Here is a 19,514-nt window from a genome sequence, read left to right on the forward strand (position 1 = left end):
CAAGAGTCACACGTTCAACCAACTGAGCCACTCAGGTAACCTGAGACTCTTTATTTTTAGGATCACTTCAGGTCATTCTGATTCAGAAAGCTCATGGACCACAATTTTCAGAACACTTAGTTATTATAAGATGCTGTCTACCAGAATTAAGTTCAGTGAGGACAATTCTTTGGAATGAAAGAAATTTCCTATTTGCTGGTGTGAGGGAATTTGAGTGACTATTATGAAAGATAATAGCAATAATTATTATTAGATACATCTTTAATGGGTATCAGCCACCATGCTAAATGTTTTGTGTACATTATGTAAATGTATCTTGATAAAACCCTCACGTCCTGAAGTGTGCAACTCAATGAAACAAGTAGTATTACCTTCCCGATTTTACGGTGAAACCTCTCCTATCAGAGAGATTAAATTTTCCAACAATTCCCTATATGATAAATAGTGAAGGAAAAGATGTGAACTCAGATATGTTTAACTTCAAATCCATACAATTGACCATATTTTATTCTATAGGAATATAAAGGGAAAGAAATCTGCATAAATTGAGTCTCTAACTCTGATAAAATCATACCATGGCTGAACAAATAGAAAGTGGGTTAAGGCTGACCCTCAGCACAGTCTATTATCTGGTTTATTCCAAAAATGAGCCCCTGCAGATTCCTAGCTCCTAAGTACCTGAAGTCAAGAGTAGGGAGGTATATTTATTATATATCTATTGCTGAATAACAAATTACCCCAAACGTAGCCATTTAAGACAACAAGTATGTACCATCTCATAGCATGTCTGAGATTTCTACATATAAAATGAGTTTAACTTTTCTGCATTTGTAAGGGAGTGTGTCTGGGTTTACACAGGGCAAAACTGAAGTCTTCCCACTCTTCCCACTCTTTAAGTTAGAAGATATCTCATCATCCTTCCATGGGGTGACCCCACTGGGGTCCCACTCCCATCCCAGTGAACAAGGGAGCTGTGAGGGGGACAGGAGGTGGGGATGTGGGACACAGAGCAGAATTCCAGGCAGAGGGAAAGGCATGTGCAAAGGCCCAGAGCATGAGGAATATGGCACATTTATGGAACTAAAGACAACCAGATTGGCTGGGGCACAGAGAAGTGAGGGAGCCTCTTCTAGAGACAGAAGCAGGGCCAACACCTGGAGGCTGTCTTAGGTCAAATGCAAGGAGCTGGTCCTCCTCCTGAAAGGTAATCAGAGTCTGTTGAGTACTGGACCTGCAGCGTAGCGCAAGAGACAGAAAGCTAGGCTGTCAATCAGAGTAAAGCATGTTAGCATAGAAGAACTGCCTGGTGACAAGAAAGGTCACAGCAGGGGGCTTAGCCAGCTAGTTCATGTGACGTCACTGTGGGCAATATCACTAACCTCTTGCACTTTCATGAAGGTTTTGGAATGGTGTGTCTGTGCTCTTTGCCTCCTATGTTTTCTACAACCATTTAGGAGAAAACACTCATGTTTTCTAGAATGGTTTTGTCCTTACTTGGAGCTTCCAATTTTGTTTGGGCTGACCTCTCATTTCCAGACTCCGCCATGCCTCTAAGGTTCTAGTCTGCACATTCCAGCTGCATTACAGCAGAAGGGCCCAGGCTGAAGCTTCGGACTTACAGAGGATACAGACCCAGCAAGGAGATGTATACTTATTTAAAAGTTCTTGGTTTGAGTGGCATCTCAGCTCGAAACCCTATTAACCTCCGGAAATTTGACAAAAAATCTATTTGTATGTGGGCTGATTCTTTGTGTGTGTGTGTGTGTGTCTGTGTGTGTGTGTATAAATGTGTCCACACTATGCTGTAGCCCTCTGAGCAGAGCCTGCAAGTCAGTAAGATTTGGAGCTGATAACATTGAATTCTTTAAAACTAAAATAATAATAACAGTAGCAATAATAATAAAGAACTGGCTGCCCGTCCCCCGACAGCAGGGTTGTCTATCCGATTATGAGTGGTTACATTTTGATTTTCCAAGCTTGCTGCAAATGGGTCTGAATCGGACTCGATTTCCCATCATAATTGCTTTCTGCGTGAAGAGGTCTTTTCCAGAACTGTCTGCTGCTGTTTTAATGGGAAGCCTGTCTATTTGTATGTTAATAGTTTCCTCTGTGTTATTGGGCTTGTCGGTGGAGAAGCCCAAATCAGATGCTTCACTATTTTCAAGGTTTACTATTAATCTCTGATTTTTTGTGCTAACATGAAGCCATTTCAGCCTCCTCTGTTCTAAATCCTCCTAATGAAAGCATGAGGAACGACAACACGCTTCCTCTCATGAGGCACAGCTGTGCCAATATGCTCTTGGCTTGCTGGCTCAGTGGAACTCTGGTGTCCAGGCAGCTCCACAGGTGAGCATGCAGGTGAGAATACCATCCCATGTGACCCATTTGCTCAGCTGCCAGGTGGCCCATGTTCATGTCTGCTGGCTGTGCTGGGGATGGTCACCTGTACCATGTGAAAGAACATTGCAGGAATGCCAAAGCCATGAGGTATCCACTGGTGGGGGGGGGGCAGGGGCAAGACCTCAGTGCTAGAAACAAACAGGCCAGCCTCTGAATGCATACTCTGTAGGTGAGTAGCTTTACAATACAGAGCCAGGCACAACCTCTCCAATTTTTAATTTCCTCATGGTTAAAAACGAAACAGAAACACCTGTTTGAAAAGACGTACATCCCCCTGTTTACTTCAGTATTATTTATGAGAGCCAGGAAATGAAAGCAGCCCAAGCATCCATCGATAGAAAAATGAATATGGAAGAAGTGCTATACACACAGGAATATTACTCAGCCATGAAAAAGAACGCAATTCTGCCAGTTGAGACCACAAGGATAGACCTAGAGGGTATTATGCGAAGTGAAGGAAGTCAGACAAAGACAAATACCATATGATTTCACTTATGTGGAATCTAAAAAAACAAAACAAACAAATGAGAAAACAAATATAAAGCAGAAATAGACCCAAAATGCAGAGAACAAAGTGATGGTTGCCAGAGGGAAGTGGGGTAAAGGGATGGGCAAACTGGGGGGAGGGGAATGGGAGGGAGAGGCTTCTAGTTATGGAATGAATGAGTCTCGGGGATGAAAGGGACAGCACGGGCAATGTGTGGTGACAGATGGTGGCTATCCTTGTGGTGCGCACAGCAGAATGTGTGCAACTGTAGAATTGCTGTGTTGTACAACCGAAACTAACGTAATGTGTCAACTGTACTTCAACAAAAAATGTTTTCAAAAAAGTCATGAAAATGGGGGGAATAAACAGGAACAAGCATTCCCGTGTATTATTTCTCTCTTATTTACTGTGAAGTCTAATAACAGAGTGTCCACGAAAACACCTAGTGACCGGCAAACAGTAGTCCTCTGGTACATGACTGTTAAAACTCAGAAATGCAGAATCTGGTCCTTGTAATTCACATATTCATTGCTTTGTCCATAAGGGCACTTTAGTATCTCTTGCTTTCTTATACTTCTTCCCAGCGCACAGAACAATGGTGCGCACACAGTAGGCACTTAATACATTATTCTAAACAAGATGACTAAAAGGATTCTGTCGTCAAATGCTTATTGTGCACCCACTGTGTCCCAGTACTTAGGCCAAACACCAGGGCCACAGGAATGAAAGTATGCTGGTTCTTGTTCCTGAGAGCTCTTGACCATTGAGGAGGTGGGTAGGTGGAGGTCACAGAGAGCAGAGATATAAATAAATACCGACAATAATGTGCAGTTTCTTAAGAGCATGACTCGAGAACATGTGAATCAGAGTCGCCCAGAGCATGTGTTAAAAATACAGACCCCTCCATTACGGCTGACTTGTGGAACCCAAATGGCCAGCAGATGGGCCCTGGGAATCCCGTTTATTTATTATTATTATTATTATTATTTTTTATCAGAATCCCAAATAACTCTCATTTGCCCTTCTGCTTAGAAACCCTGGCAGACAAGCATGCTGAGAACTGTGTTTGAGTTACTGCAAAGTTCTGTGACAGGTATAGTCAGCACCCAGGGAGCTCAGGGAAGCCCTCTTAGGAAGGGGCCACTGGAGCTGTGGTTTGAGAGGTGAGGAAGAGATTGCAGACGAGGAGGGGCAGAAGGACGCCCAGCCAGAGGGGAAGGCACAGACACCAGAGAGTTCCCCACGGTTCCCGAGAGAGCGAACAGAGGAGGTCTGGAAGAGAAGGGGAGACAAGTCAGTACAAGGAATTCAGACTATAAAGTATATTTTGCAAGCAGATAACACAACTGGATTTTTAAAGGTTTCAGTAAAATGAGTTGCAAAGTTACATTAGTTTCAGGTGTATGATGTATTGATTCAATATTTGTATACACTGCAAAATGATCTCAATCAGTCTAGTTAACTTTGGTCATCACACTTAGTTACAAACTTTTTTTTCCTTACAGTGAAAACTCTTAAGATCTATTCTCTCCAAAACTTTCAAACGTGCAATAGAGTATTACTCGGGTTTGGTTTCTCTGTTAAGAATAATCGTGGTGGCACCTGGGTGGTTCAGTTGGTTAAGCCACTGCCTTAGGCTCAGGTCATGATCCCAGAGTCCCAGGATCAAGTCCGGTATCAGGCTCCCAGCTCCATGGGGAATCTGCTTCTCCCTCTCACCTTCTCCCTCTCATGCTCTCTCTCTCTCTCTCTCAAATAAATAAAATTTTAAAAAAAGAACAATCACGTGGATTAATTCAAATACATTTAAAACACTGAATTGACAGACATGCAGACCGATGTAGGACTGAGTGTGTTTTGGCAAATGTACCCAAGGAACCCAGAAAGCTCCCTGAACAGGATGTGCGGGCCCAAGAGGTGCTGAGAAATGCACGGGAATGGCCGTTGGAGCTGAGATCTACATCGACACGAGCGAGAAACTCAGACGGAAACAGGGGAAGGCACTGCGAATCCATGAACAAGTTATTTATTTGTTTGTTTGTTTGTTCATCTATTTATTTGCGAGATCACATGTGTGGGGGTGGGTATGCAGGGGCAGAGAGAAAGAGGGAGAGAGAATCTTAAGCAGGCTCCACACTCAGTGCAGAGCCCAGCTTGGGGCTCGAGCTCCTGTCCCCGAGACCATGACCTGAGCCGAAATCAGGAGTCAGATGCTTAACCAACTGGGCCTCCTTGGAGCCCCGTGAATAAGTTTTTTAAAGTACTATTTATCTGCATGTTTAAATTCCTTTCTTTTCATACTGCCTCTGAATCCAACCTCTTGTCCAGCGCTCCATATTTTTTTCTGGCTAAAGACCAGGCATGAGGTGCGTCAGGCGCATGCTCAGGGTGGGGTGGCCTGGGAGAGGCAGGATTTGGAGATGGGCCTAGGTGTCTAGGACTTGCCAGTCATAACCCTGTGGCTTTGCCCAGGTTCTAGACCCTCCCAGAGTCTTAACTTCATCTTGTGTGAATGATGTAAATATTAGGTGTGGATAGGAACAACAATTTCCCAGGGCCATTTCAAGGACTGGCTGGTAGGAAGCAAATAAAGAGCAGGGCATGCAGGGGGTAGGGGGTGCTTAGGGAAGGACAGGGAATCATGGGAAGCGGTGGCAGTGATACCATCATAATGAGAACATTTCTTTCTTTCTCTCTCTCTTCCCCCCCCCCCCCCCACAAGGATAGCATTTCTTTATTCCCTGGGGAGATGAGCCTGGAAGCTTCCCAACCACATTTTCACTTAGAAGAATTTGGCCTGGAAATAACCGAAACTGGGAGGATCCCCTCCCAAAAGCTGGGTGTCGAGTGCACCCACTTTGCTTAGGATGCAACAGACACGGTCAAGGCCCCTTGCTCTGGAGACTGAGCTCAGGCATCTACAGAGGGTGACCAGCAGGAAGCAGGTGCAGTGTGTGACCTCTGCCAGCTTCAAGTTGGCTTCCTGGCTCCTGCCCCTCTCCTGGGAGGTGCCCCTCTCCTCCTGGGAAGATGGCAGGAGGGGCTGGGCCTGGCCCTTGAAAGCCCTTCATGGAGTGGCATTTGGAGTGCCTTATCCTGGCTGACTCACAGCTCGGGGCGGGGCACGGTGTTGGGGCATGGGTGTTCCAGGGCAAGTTGAGCCTGTCGTGACAGAGCCCCCAGACTCAGAGCTGAGTCACCCCTTGCATGTCCTCAGCCCCCCTCCCTGACTCTCCTCCCTTTCCAGTTTCTCTTCTGGACCTGATCATGCTCATTCTGGGAAGGCATTAGGCAATGGATCGCCCAAATACTCAGTACAAAGACAGCGCAAGAAGAGTTAAATAATTATCCCAGGAGTCAGGCAATTTCTTGACTCGGAGAACCAATAATACTCTGGTGTTTGCTGTACACAGACTTTGAAATGGGTTGGGATGGGGGGGAGGATGACAGACGGGGTGGCCACTAGCTCCTGTGTGCCTGGAACAGCCCAGTTTTAAACTGAGGAGTCCAGGAAGCCTCTTTGTCCCTGGCAAACAGGGGAGCTGGTCTGTAAAGGGACAGGGTGCTAGAGAAGACAGGAGTCTGTGCCCAGAGTTGCTGACTGGTGAGGACGTGCTGGTACCTGATATTTAAGTGTGTGAGTGTTTGCAGTGTGCCTGGCACCACTCTGTATTCCCTTGTGTAAGCCTCATAGCAGTCCCAGGAGGCAGGTACTGGGATGGTCCCCATTTTGCCAATGAGTAAACTGAGTCACAGGAGGGGTGAGTAACTCTCGGAGGTTGCAGGGGTGGGGAGCACTATTGTCAGCATGCAAATCTCAGCAGTCTGGGTCCAGACGGAGCACAGTCTGAATTTACTGCCTAGATTAGTAGACACACAGACACACAGACACACACACACACACACACACACACTTAGATGCAGACACACAGGCAACACACACACACACACACACTGGGCTTCCCCATGGCACAGTGCTGCAGGAAATCTCGTTTCCAAGAAGCCCGGCCGAGCAAGGGAGAAGAGCTAAAAAGAAAGAAGCTGGAATCCTCTCACTGGTCTTCTGAACAAGACCAAAGAGAACCCAGCGCAGGAACAACCTTTCCTAAAAATGCTGTCTCTCACCATTCCTTGCACCTAAATGCACAGCTACTCTGAATCCTCCCCTTCTAAACCTGCAAAGCCTTCTTCCCATTCTCCCCTTCCTCTCCATCTCCCTTTTCCTTTTTAAAAAACTCCCCCTCTTTCCCCTTTCCCCAGCTCCCCTAGAGCAAGGCCCCCCAGGGGCTGCCCTCACTAGCCACAAAGCAGTCCTCACAGAACTTCTCCTCCAGTCTTACCACAACCCCGGCAGGGGAGACAGACCCTTCTTGGGCAGTCAGACAGGAGGAGTAGCTAGGGAGTAGGAAAACGGGGAGCCCCGCGCATGACACCAGCCTGGTCCCCCATCTCTGATGCCGCTTCCTCCCCACCCCTGGCTGAGCCACGGACTCCACACCCCAACCCTCCCAGAACCCTCGAGTCTTGGAAATCCTTTCAGACCACTTATCTGTGTCTCCATTTCAAATCCACCTGGTACACCCTGGTGTCTGCGCTGTTACTCCTGGTGTCTGACTTTCTGCAGAATCCTTCAAAGAAGTTTAGCTCATTTTGTTGACTTAGTGCTGAATTCCAACTCCTTCCTGGGCCAATGTTCTCAATCCCAAGTGTGCATTAGAACCAACCACTTGGGGATCCCCAACCACTTGGGGATCTTTTGTGACACACTGTTGTCGAGGTTCCTGTCACACCAGTTGACTCTGCCTCTACACTGGGTTCCCCAGTGGGTCTGATGCACAGGGATAACTGTGGAGTCTGCTTCACTCAAGCCATGGGTCTCACACAAGTGAGACCACTCACAGGGAAGTAAATTCAATAATAGTAACATCTCGTTACCCTGTACAATCATAACTGTCAGAGAATATATGCAGGAGGAACCTTGGTTCCCTTGCCATACGTTAATCGAAACCCTCTTGGATACCAGATACATTTGCAGGTGTTGTTGTTGCCAAGATTTACAGAATATGGGCTCGGACCTTGTACAGATACAAGCCTAGGTAGAGGACTGGGGCTGTGGACCACAGCAAGAATGAAACCATAGGCTCCAGGTGATGGCAGTCACCTGGTTCATGGGTCACAGGATCAGGAGAGAGAATACTTTATGGGTGCAGAGGACCAGCAAGATGAGTTGAAAATGACAGCCGTGCATCCCACCCACACAGAAAGGATCATGCTCATGCTTTAACCAATACGGCGTGTTGCACTGTTTTGGGGGCCAGCTCTGGGCTGGATACATGCCTCCAAGCAGTGGGTGAGACAGACAGTCCCCCGCCTAGTGCAAATGACAGACGTGGGAGATGAAATTGCATGTGCCATCATCATTATTACCAAGAAGGGCAGTGTATTATGGAATACTATGGAATGTGTCAGTAAAACAGGAACCGACATTTCAGCTGGAGCCTAAAGCATGAGTGATAGAGAACAGACACGTGTAAGAACAGTCATGCAGGGAGCAGGGTTACAAAGAAACAAAGACCCAGACAAGATTGTCATACTGGGCAGAGGGGGGAACCTGGCATCAGTATGTGAGGGAGGGGGCAAGGTGGAAAGGTGGACTGGGACCAGGGTCCATGGCTGAAGAGGCCGTGTGATGTAGCATTCAGGAGTTTGATGCCATTTTCTGCAGACAATACGTAATTAGACAGGAGAGGCTACTCTCACCATTCTTGGGAAGTCAACAAAAATTTAAGTTTTTAAAAATCAGTGTTATAGGACAGCCTTCCCAAAATTTTTACAAAAGCATGAATTTGCTAAGCAATAAATAAATGATCACTTCTATTAACTCTTTATTAAATACACATCACGTGCTGAGTACTGGGCCCAACCCAGGCGATAAGAATCGGGGTGGTGGAGAAATAGCCCCTGTCTCAAGAGTTCAGATCCTCGCTGGGAGAAGAGGCTGACTCACTAGCTGACAGTAAATTCTCTAGTTTAAAGTATGTGGGCGTCCCAGAGCAGGCTGGGGACAGGGAGAACCATGAGATTGCTCAACAGGAAAGGTCTGAAGGACTGAAGGGCTCGGGCGGATGGCTCTAGGGACGTAATAGTTGAGCTCAAATCTGAAAGTGGTGAAGACGTGGGCCACACGTTGGGTGTGGGTGTTGTGGGTGATTGTGGGTGAGTTCTTGAAGCAGAGCATAGAGTTCAAGGGTGTGCTGGCTGAACTGAGAGCCACCCTCTTCCCTGTCTCCTCTTTTCTCCTTCTTTCTTTTTCCATATCCCTTTTTATACCCTTATTTTGAGAAAATTGTAACCCCACTATGTGGTTTTAAGAAATAACACAGAGATTCTGGATGTTATATCTGGTTCTCTCACCTGGTTCTCCCCTTTTCATATTTTGTTTAATTCCAGTAAAGTATCACGGTCAGGAAACTGAGAGTACATTGATTCTCTGCCCCTCCCATCTTTTTTTTTAAGGAGAATAAAATTGAACATATAAATAGTAAGAACAATCACTTCATTATCAAAGAACCCCAGCATCAAGAGTAACTAGTTTTCCTCCCTCAGACAAATCTTTATGTCTCTCTGAGCAAAAGTCCATATGTGCATAACATATGTATGCATATATGTAAATAAGGAAAAATGATACACACATATATATTATTTTATAGCATATTAAAATGTCTAACTCAAATTTGGAATTGTTACATTATTAACGAACAAAAATGACTTGTCTCTCTTTAAGAAGAAAAAAAACCCTAACTCTAGTTTTCAATAGAGTATCTGCAATAGGATATTAAGTTAGAAGTATTTGGGATGGGGAGCTTGTAATAATTACATTGAAGAACTCCCTTGATTTTGAGAAAAAAGTGGGCAGGAGTATTTTTTCCTTTTTATTTGGTTCCAGTTTGGCCCCGGAACACTCATCATTTTATAACAGTTGCATGTGCTATCCTTCCACCATCATTCCATTAGTGTCTTGCTTCCCATCAGGATTTTTGAAATAGATTTCAAGGAAGTAGAAGTCAATGCAATGCCTATTCTAAAACACCAACATATTTTGCTTCTTGCTGTAGGTTCAGATTCTAAGTAAAGATACTGTCCTGCGATACAGGTAGTCCTATTTTCTGTCAGGAAGAAAAGATCGGAAAAGAGGAAGCAAAATGGAGATGTGAACTGATGCCCAGGAAAGCTACAGGATATTTATAAGGATCAAAAGTAATGTAACTTTTAATAATGCACAAACAATGCACACAGGTACTCTAACCGGAGCCGTGGTTATTTAGTACCAAGAGATGTTACTCACCAGGTGAGGTCCTTTACAAATAGCTTGACCAACATCTACAACAAAAATATGAACTATTCATCATTCAGAGCCATTTTCCAGGTGGAAAAAGCAAATCTTAGGGGAAGAATGTAATTGGCTGGAAAGTCACAGAGAGTAAGAGAAAGAAGTAGTAAGTCAGACTTAGGTTGGTACAGCTCAAAACCTACTGATCTTTCCACCATATCGCCTTACGTTTGCAGTTGATTTTTTAGATGACACATCACTGAGGACAAAGAGAATATATCACTTGGTGATCTGAGATAAAATCAAAGACGTCCAAGGTTGAATTGAAGCCAACTGATAATGAGACTTGCTTTGAGACAAAATGAGGATCTTTTGGTAACTTTTTGATCCTTAAATGTTCACTATGGATTTTTGTCCTTTCTCGGGTGGTTGAAAACTGCATGGATTTTGAAACAAAAATCTTAATTATAGATTCCCTTGGGCAGTTGTGAATGGTAAAATATGGGGACTTCCCTTACTGGCTCACATCTATCCTTCAGGAGAACGACACTCCCTATCATTATGCTTGACTCTGAAGAATGCTAGTCTTGAAGATTTTCCTCTCTTCCCATGAAGAGAGGAATCTGACCATGACTCCCACCCTCTACATTTACTTACATTCTTTGCAACAACCTCTTGAGGTAAATTCTAATATTACCCCATTTACAGATGAAAAAACTCAGAGAGGTGAGGAACTGACCTAGGGTCGCTCGAATAAGGAGTGACATATCAGGGACTGGAAACCAGGTCAGACTGTGCTAAAAGGAGCTGGCTAATGAGGACTTTGAAGCTAATCATGGCAAAAGATCCTCTCTAACCTCTACTTTTCTAGATAAAATGCCCCAGACCAGATCTTCTTCATATTTTCCTGGTTGGATGGCTATCAAATAGCCTTTCCAGCCCTCTCAAAGAATGTGAGCATTAGACTTCAGTTCATGTTTATTATGCCAAGGACATATGTAATGGTACCCCTAACATGTACAGATAATCCTCATTATTCACACATTCCATATTTCCTAAAATGTATTTGTAACTCCAAAATCAGTCCTTGCAGTGCTTTTGTGGTCATCCGTAGACAAGTGTGAAGCAGCAAAATATTTGAGTTTTTTGATGCACATGTTCCCAGTAAGGTCAAACAAGGTGTTGCTCTGCCTCTTTATTTCACTCATCCTGTAAACATTGTCCTTTTCACAGTCTATTTGTTTCATTTTTCACATTTTTGTGCTTTTTTTATTGGTGATTTTGCTGTTTAAAATGTCCCCTAAGCATATAACTGAAGTGCTATCTAGAGTTCCTGAGAGCAAAAATACTAGATTAGCTTCACTCAGGCCTGAGTTATTGTGCAGTTTTCTGTGAATTCAATGTTATTGAATCAATAGTGTATGCTAAATAGCCTGATGGTTATGTATTAATCAGTTGATGAAAACATGACCAGAGGCTCGCAGGAACCTAAACCTGCATTTTCCCTAGGAGCAGTTGTTCAGTATTCACTAATTCAGCATTCATGATGACTTTAGACAATATAACTACCAAGAATAATGGGAATCAACTGCATATACAAAATCCTCTCATTGTTACAGTACCTATAAAATAAGAAGTGACAGGAAAAAAATCTTTGGATAGTAGGATACTATTAAATTATGACTTATCCATACAATGAAGTTATATACAGCCATGAGAACTAAGTGGTCAGGATAACTAAAAATTATCTTTCCCCAGGTAGAATGGGCAAAATTAATAAGACAGTAAACAACAGTTGTTGGAGAGGATGTGGAGAAAGGTGAACCCTCTTAAACTGTTGGTGGGAATGCAAGTTGGTGCAACCACTTTGGAAAGCAGTGTGGAGATTCCTTAAGAAATTAAAAATAGATCTTCCTTATGACCCTGAAATTGCACTACTGGGTATCTACTCCAAAGATACTGATGTAGTGAAAAGGAGGGCCATCTGTACCCCAATGTTCATAGCAGCAATGGCCACAATCACCAAACTGTTGAAAGAGCCAAGATGCCTGTCAACAGACAAATGGATAAAGAAGATATGGTCCATATATACAGTGGAATATTATACCTCCATCAGAAAGGATGGATATCCAATTTTTGTAACAACATGGACAAGACTGGAGGAGATTATGCTGAGTGAAATAAGTCAAGCAGGGAGAGTCAATTATCATATGGTTTCACTTACTTGTGGAGCATAAGGAACAACATAAAGAACATTAGGAAAAGAAAAAGAAAAGTTAATTGGGGGAAATCAGAGGGGGAGATGAGGCATGAGAGACTGTGGTCTCTGAGAAACAAACTGAGGGTTTTGGAGGGAAGGGGGGGTGGTGGGATAGGTGAGCCTGGTGGTGGGTATTAAGGAGGGCATGTATTGCATGGAGCACTGGGTGTGGTGCATAAACACTGAATCTTGGAACACTGAAAAAATAAAAATAAAATAAAAATAAAAATAAAAAATTATCTTTGTGTAATGCAAATGGAAGGGATGGGAGCAGAGTATTCAACTATGTAAATCAGAATTTATATATATTATATATATATATATTATATTTATATTATATATATAATATAAATATAATATATATATATAATACATATAATATATATAATATATATAAATAGCTATATATATATATATTATTATATATATTGCTCATAGCAGCAATGTCCACAATAGCCAAAATGTGGAAGGCGCTGAGATGCCTTTCAACAGATGAATGGATATAGAAGATGGGGTCCATATATACACTGCAATATTACTCAGCCATCAGAAAGGATGAATATCTAACAATTGCATTGACATGGATGGAACTGGAGGAGATTATGCTGAGTGAAATAAGTCAACAGAGAAAGACAATTATCATCTGATTTTACTTATTTGTGGAACATAAGGAATAGGATGGAAGACATTAGGAGAAGGAAGGGGAAAATGAAGAGGGGAGGATAAGACCAGGAGATGAACCATGAGAGACTACAGACTCTGGGAACCAAACTTGTGGTTTTAGAGGGGAGCGGGGTGGCGGAATGAGTGAGCCCAGTGAAGGATATTAAAGAGGGCACATATTGCATGGAGCACTGGGTGTTATATGTAAACAATGAATCATGCAACACTACATCAAACATTAATGATGTACTGTATGGTGACTAACGTAGCATAATAAAAAAATTATTAAAAAGAGAATTTAGTAGAAAAAGAAACTTTAAAAGATAATAGTAACAAGTATTAGTAATATCAGCTTGTAAGGACTCCAACAATTTTTTTTAAAAATGAAGGTTGAACCACCACATTAATAGCTATGAAATCTGGGGTGCCTGGGTAACTCAGTCAGTTAAGTGTCCAGCTCTTGGTTTCAGCTCAGATCATGATCTCAGGGTGGTGGGACCAAGCCCTGGTTTGGGCTCCATACTCGGGTGGGAGTCTGCTTGAAGATTCTTTCCCTCTGTTCTCCAACCCAAATTGTGTGCACACACGCACACGCATTCTCTTTCTCTCTCTCAAAAATACATAAATGAAATTTTAAAAAATAAATGCATACACATGAAACCGACTTAAAAGGAAAATTTCATTGGGGTCATCTTTGTGTAATGTCCTGGTGGATGTTATAAAGTGTCTTCTTTATAATTTTTAGTATTTTGAAGTTGATTATGCTATCTGTATTTAACTTATAATCACAAATGGTTAAAATTGTTTTACCTTTTGATACTCACACATTGTTTATAAATGGGTCTAGCCCTTTTGGAATAACAGACAGATACATCAGGCACCAAAAAACATTGGCCTGTTAATTTATACTTTAAGGAAATAAATGGAATATAAAAAAATTAGGTGCATAATGAAGTTTATTACACTTATATTTTATTCAAGAAATGCATCTGAAGCAAATTAATGGACAAGACAGTGGTATGAGTCAGGAATATTGCAACATGAACACAATGAGATAACATGTAGCTATTATGTACTGTGTATTTAAGAAATAGTTAATTAGCACTTACTATGGGTTAGGGATATAGCAGTGAGCAAGAAAATGAGACATTAAGGAACTTCTGTTTCTGCAGAAGGAAAGAGATATTGAAGACACACACAAAACACCAATCAGTGTTGAGAAGGATGGCCCTTTTGTGATTAAAGAGTGAGTATTGACCAAGTGAGGGAGTGGGGGTACTTAGATATTTCCCCAAGGAACATGTGAGTAAGCTAAGATGTGATGTTTATTATGACTCTGAAGACAGATGGATGGAAGATCTATAAATAAAAATAAGACTTGTACTATAATTACAATATGTAAATATACATGTGTAGACACAGATAGAAAGGAATTTGCAAAAAAAAAAAAATGGAAGCAGGTCTATTAGGATGGTGAGAGAGTGGGCAGTTGCTTTTTTCTTAAAATGAGTTTTCATGTTCTTACAGTATTTTTATAGTTAAAATTTTTAAATGCAGTCATTTATTACATTTTTATTTGATCCAATTATGCTTTTACATATTCAAAATCACAAATTTATATTCAAAATAATATTTTAATAGTCTGAGTTGGTTTGTTATGTTATTATCTCTCCATATAAATGTTGTATCTTAGGGCTTCAAATAAATATTGAGCAATTGTTCCAGGTTAAAACGTTCTTATTCCTTCCCCTACCATCAATCAAATGTTCATGTTTTTTGTTTTTTTCTTTCCAACTTCCCTTCTATTCACGGTTTTATTTGCTTCTCATATCAGAGTTAAAGACTGAAAATATATCAGTGGTATAATAAGGTTAAACCTGACTCTATTCAATTCCTCTCCACTAAAAGAATCAAATGATTTTCTTAAAAAGAAAATAAGAAATACACATCATACTGCTTGTCCAATCATAACAGATTGATACATTCAGCACCTTGCCCAGACTTTACATTTTGTGGTCTTGGTCCCTTCCCCAGTGGAACACAGCAGTGGTGGAGAAGACAAAGGGCTTGCAAAGGTCATACAAAACCCAATAAAACAAAGAGCTGGTAAAGGTCATACAAAACCCACTTACAGGGTGAGTTTCTATTCCAGTGTTCTGGAAAGAGAGCTCAAGTTCCCTTGTACCAAACACTGCTCCCCTATAGGAGTCTGGGGTAAGGAGAGCTTAGAGTGGAACCCCAGCCCACCCCCAAGCATAAGCAGGGTAAATTAATGCATTTCAAGCCCAGACAAACTACTCTTCTTTGTGGAAACAAGAATATCTGGCAAAGGTTCCATCTAGGCAGCTCCCCTATTCTGATCACAGTGCTGAGCCTGTGCCTCCTCCTGGACAGTGGAACGTCTACACAGAGTATGATGCAGGCCACCCATGACTTTATCATCATCTGCAGCAGCTGTGACTTCTAGGGCATCTCGAGGCTCTGAGACCTGACCAGACAGTTCAAGACTAAATCAAACTTCCAAGGATGTGAAGGAAAGAACACTGGTTTACCCTCTGACGGACCATCTCACCATCTCCCTCTTCTCTAATTTCTTCTCTCTCCTCTCCCTCTGCTTGCCCCACCAACTTGGTCCTCCCCAACTCTGTCTTTGTTTTTTTTTTGTATTTTGTCTCACGAGAAAGGACCTTTCTTTCGGTTCCTCCGATGGTTCTCTGCAGCCATTCATTCTCTCCTTTCAGGCTCAGTATCAATCCTTTCTTGGCCCATTTCTTTAAATGGGAAAACTGGTAACACGGCATTAACATGTCTGCTACTGATGGGTCTACTGTATGAGAAACCCCACTCCCACAGTACAGCAGGTGCCAAGCCTCATCACACTCACACACATACACACACACACACACACACACACACACACACATAAACACACACACACACAACCAAAGCACTGAGCTAAGACCCATAGGCTTGAAGGCATTATTGGACTATTCCCTGGTTCCGCACAGCTTCACTTTGAAGAGGGAACTATTATCCTTCCCCTTAGGAAGCTATTATCCTTGCCCTTAGAAGTGACAGAATGGAATTAAGAATGTAGCCCAAGTTGGTCTGTGTCTGGGGTCAGGGGAACGCAGAAAAAGGGACACTTACAAGGGACTCAAGACCTTTCCCCAGAGATTTCAGGGCACCACGCAAGTGCTCTCCCTTAGAGAGGTTTTCTCTAGCCTTAAAGCAGGGTCTCTATGCTGTTCTCTTAATTCATTATCCTGCCTATTTCTTTTCTGGAACTTAACCACACATAAAACTTCACTTTTGTATTCAAGTTAAATGTATATTTAATTTGTTTGCTTGTTTACATTCTGTCCCTACCATCTCTGAGAATGCAAGCTCCCAGAGGGGAGAATAGATGTCAAATCTGTTGTGTACCATTTAATCCCCAGTTCCCAGAGCAGTGCATGCTGCCTGGGACATGTTCAAAAAATATTTGTTGAATAAGCACATGATTACATAAATGAAACTAATTTTTTTAGTATACCCTATGTGGTGCCTGAATGAAGGCTTCCAAAGTTAAAGACAAACAACTTTTTTAAAAAAGCAAACACATGACCTGAGATTTAATGATCAAAGCCAGCATGAGCCATGCATAACATATTTCAATGATATGAAAGAAGAAACATTAATAAAAATAATGACTGAAAAATATTTTTATAGTATGACATTTTAAAAAAGCAAAAATAAATCTGTGGACCAAGATGCTTTATTTAACCCCACATATCCAAATTACTTTTAATTCAATACATGGTCAATATTAAAGAATTACTGATGAGTTCTTTTGCTTTGTTTGGAGTGTGTATTTGAAACCCAGGGTGTGTTTGACATGTAAGCAATCTCCACTCCAATTGGCCCACTTCAGGTGCCCCTTTGCTACACATGGCTATGGTTTCTGGGGTGGACAGCACAGCGGCTCTAGCAAAATCTTTTCATTTTTGACATCAGGACCCTGAGCCAAAGAGGGCTAGGGACTGACCCATAGCCAGGCCACACGGAGTCTGTTCTGACCAGAGGCCAAAGCTCTGAGTTCTCATTCCTCATGTTGGGTACAACTCACCTCTCTAGAGTCCCTACTGAGTAGCAACTGCCAGAACAAGCTCTTTGCCGGAGCTGCCTGGGTTGGGACCAAGACCTCCTTGTAGTTGTGTAAACCTTGACTAAGTTATTTACTCCAATGGGACTCAGTTTCTCAGATGTTAAAGAGCATCCTTCATAATGACCCAGAATGAAGTTATCCTAAAAATTATAATTAAGATAAACCCACGTCATGGGATAAATTACATCTCCCGAAAAGATGTGTTTAAGTCCTTACCCCCAGTATCTCAGAAGTTCTTGAAAAATTAGGTCACTGAAGATATAATCATTAAAGTGTGGTTATTCTAGAGGAGGGTACATCCTGCCATTCAGTATGACTTATGTTCTCAGGAGTAGACAGAAGACAGAGAAGGGACACACAAGGGAGAGCTCATGTGACCAGAGAGGAGAGGCAGAGATTGGAGTGAGGTACCCATAAGCCAAGGATTGCTGCTCACCACCAGAAGCTAGAAGAGGCAAGGGAAGATTCTTCTTAGAGTCCCAGTGGGGGCACAACCCTGCTGACACTTGGGTTTCAGACTTTTGGCCTTCAGAACTGTGAGAGAAGAGATTTCTGTGAGTTCAAGCCACCTAGGGTGTAGCAATTTGCTACAGCATCCTTCAGAAATGAATACACCTATAAATGATGTGCCAGATAAAATACAGGATGCCCAGTTAAACTCTGATTTCAGAAAACAAAAACAAAAATGTTCGTTAAGTATGTCCCATGCAGTGTTTGAAACATACTTTTATACCTAGTGAGTGCCCTGAGTTTCTATTTTCTAAATGCGGCAATCCTACCCATCAACTATTTCACAGTGTGCCAGCCACAGCTTTATGAAGAGAAGAAATATATGGATATACACATGCTCTGTGTGCAGGATATATATATATCCTATAGACATCCTAATTTTTTTTAGGTATTCACGAATGGATGTTGCAATATTCGCTTTAGCACTGAGTGAAATCAGAACACCAACACAATCTGACAAATAAAAATGAAATCCAATTGCCACATAACTAAGGGCTCATGGAGCAGCTCTCTGATTCCTCGGGGCTCTGCGAGGTCCAATTTCATCACAAGTGGGCTGCTCCACGTGCATGCCCCAGCATGGTGTGAGGGCTGCATGTCTGGGCAGGCCCCGCTGCCTTGGAAAACCACTGTGTCCCAACAGCCCATGCCTCCAGCACTGCTAGTATGTGCCCTTCCCAAATGCTCCCATTCGCTCCTCCTGCTGGAGTTGCAGCCTGGCTGTGACAAGCTCTGTCAATTTTAATGGCCAAGCAGATGTTATCAATGTCTGGGAGATGCACCCATCAGTCTTTCAGTGGCACGAATGGGGGGGACTGTTTCCTTTTCCGTCTCCTCCTTCTCCACCCCTTCCCGACCCCCGGCCTGTGGGCTTCCTGCCATTCATCCAGAGAAGGCTGCTCTTCCCACAAGATGGTGGGGGCCTTTGGGCCAACATGATCTTCCCAGGTGGAGATAAACCAGGCTGAATATTGATGATCCTGCTTTTCGGGAAGAGCAGATTCTGGGTGTGCTAGGTTCAGGAAGTTGACCAAAAAAAAAAAAGAGAGAAAAAATGAAGACGCAGATGTTTCTGGGATGTGCGCGTGTTTGTGCATGTGCATTACAAATAACCACTTAATTTTGTAGATTTGAGATTCTTCCCAGGGCTTGATAAATCCTAGTATTAATGGACAATCAACCCTGCCAACAGTTATTGAGAACAGACTACATATCCAGACTAGATGCTGGTGATCCAGGAGTGAACAAGAAGGATTAACCCTGCTCTTTAGGAAGCTGTCCTAGCACTGGAAGGAGACAAAGAAGAGGAAAGCAAAAGTTAACTGCTTTAAAAGTTGTCTATCGTAATTCCTGGGGAGGAAATGCCTACAATGAAGAGACTGACGGGAGCAGGGACATCTACTCTAGGAAGGGATCCCTGAAGAGGTGGCATTAAAAGGAGTCCTCCCCCAAGAAAAAGGAAATAGCCACGGGAAATCAGTTGTGAGCCTCAGAGGATTTCTCTAAAGGCTATCAAGCTTTGCTTCAGAACTTCACTCTAGAAGCCTCTGAAAGAGCTGGGGTTTGTAAGAGAATCATACTCTAAGCCACCCATTGCATGGGATGAGTACCCTTCTCCTCTCTGCATCTAGAACATTCTGGAACTTGCTCAGTTTAGCACCTGGGAGCAGGTGGCATGACATAAGCATGGACTTCTATTTCCTTCTTTTCTCTTTTC

General features: G+C 42.7%; 1 long non-coding RNA gene across 1 annotated transcript in view; it reads right to left on the reverse strand.

Annotated features, from left to right (window-relative positions):
• Positions 1 to 4,089: 4,089 nt before the first annotated feature.
• LOC132005575 (uncharacterized) overlaps positions 4,090 to 19,514 on the reverse strand; it is a 295,658-nt gene continuing 280,233 nt past the window's right edge. The window contains exon 3 of the long non-coding RNA XR_009400837.1: positions 4,090 to 4,159. This is a non-coding gene — a long non-coding RNA (uncharacterized LOC132005575). The remainder of the gene's footprint in view (positions 4,160 to 19,514) is intronic.

The sequence above is a fragment of the Mustela nigripes genome, chromosome 17, assembly GCF_022355385.1.
Source record: "Mustela nigripes isolate SB6536 chromosome 17, MUSNIG.SB6536, whole genome shotgun sequence".
Taxonomy (NCBI): domain Eukaryota; kingdom Metazoa; phylum Chordata; class Mammalia; order Carnivora; family Mustelidae; genus Mustela; species Mustela nigripes.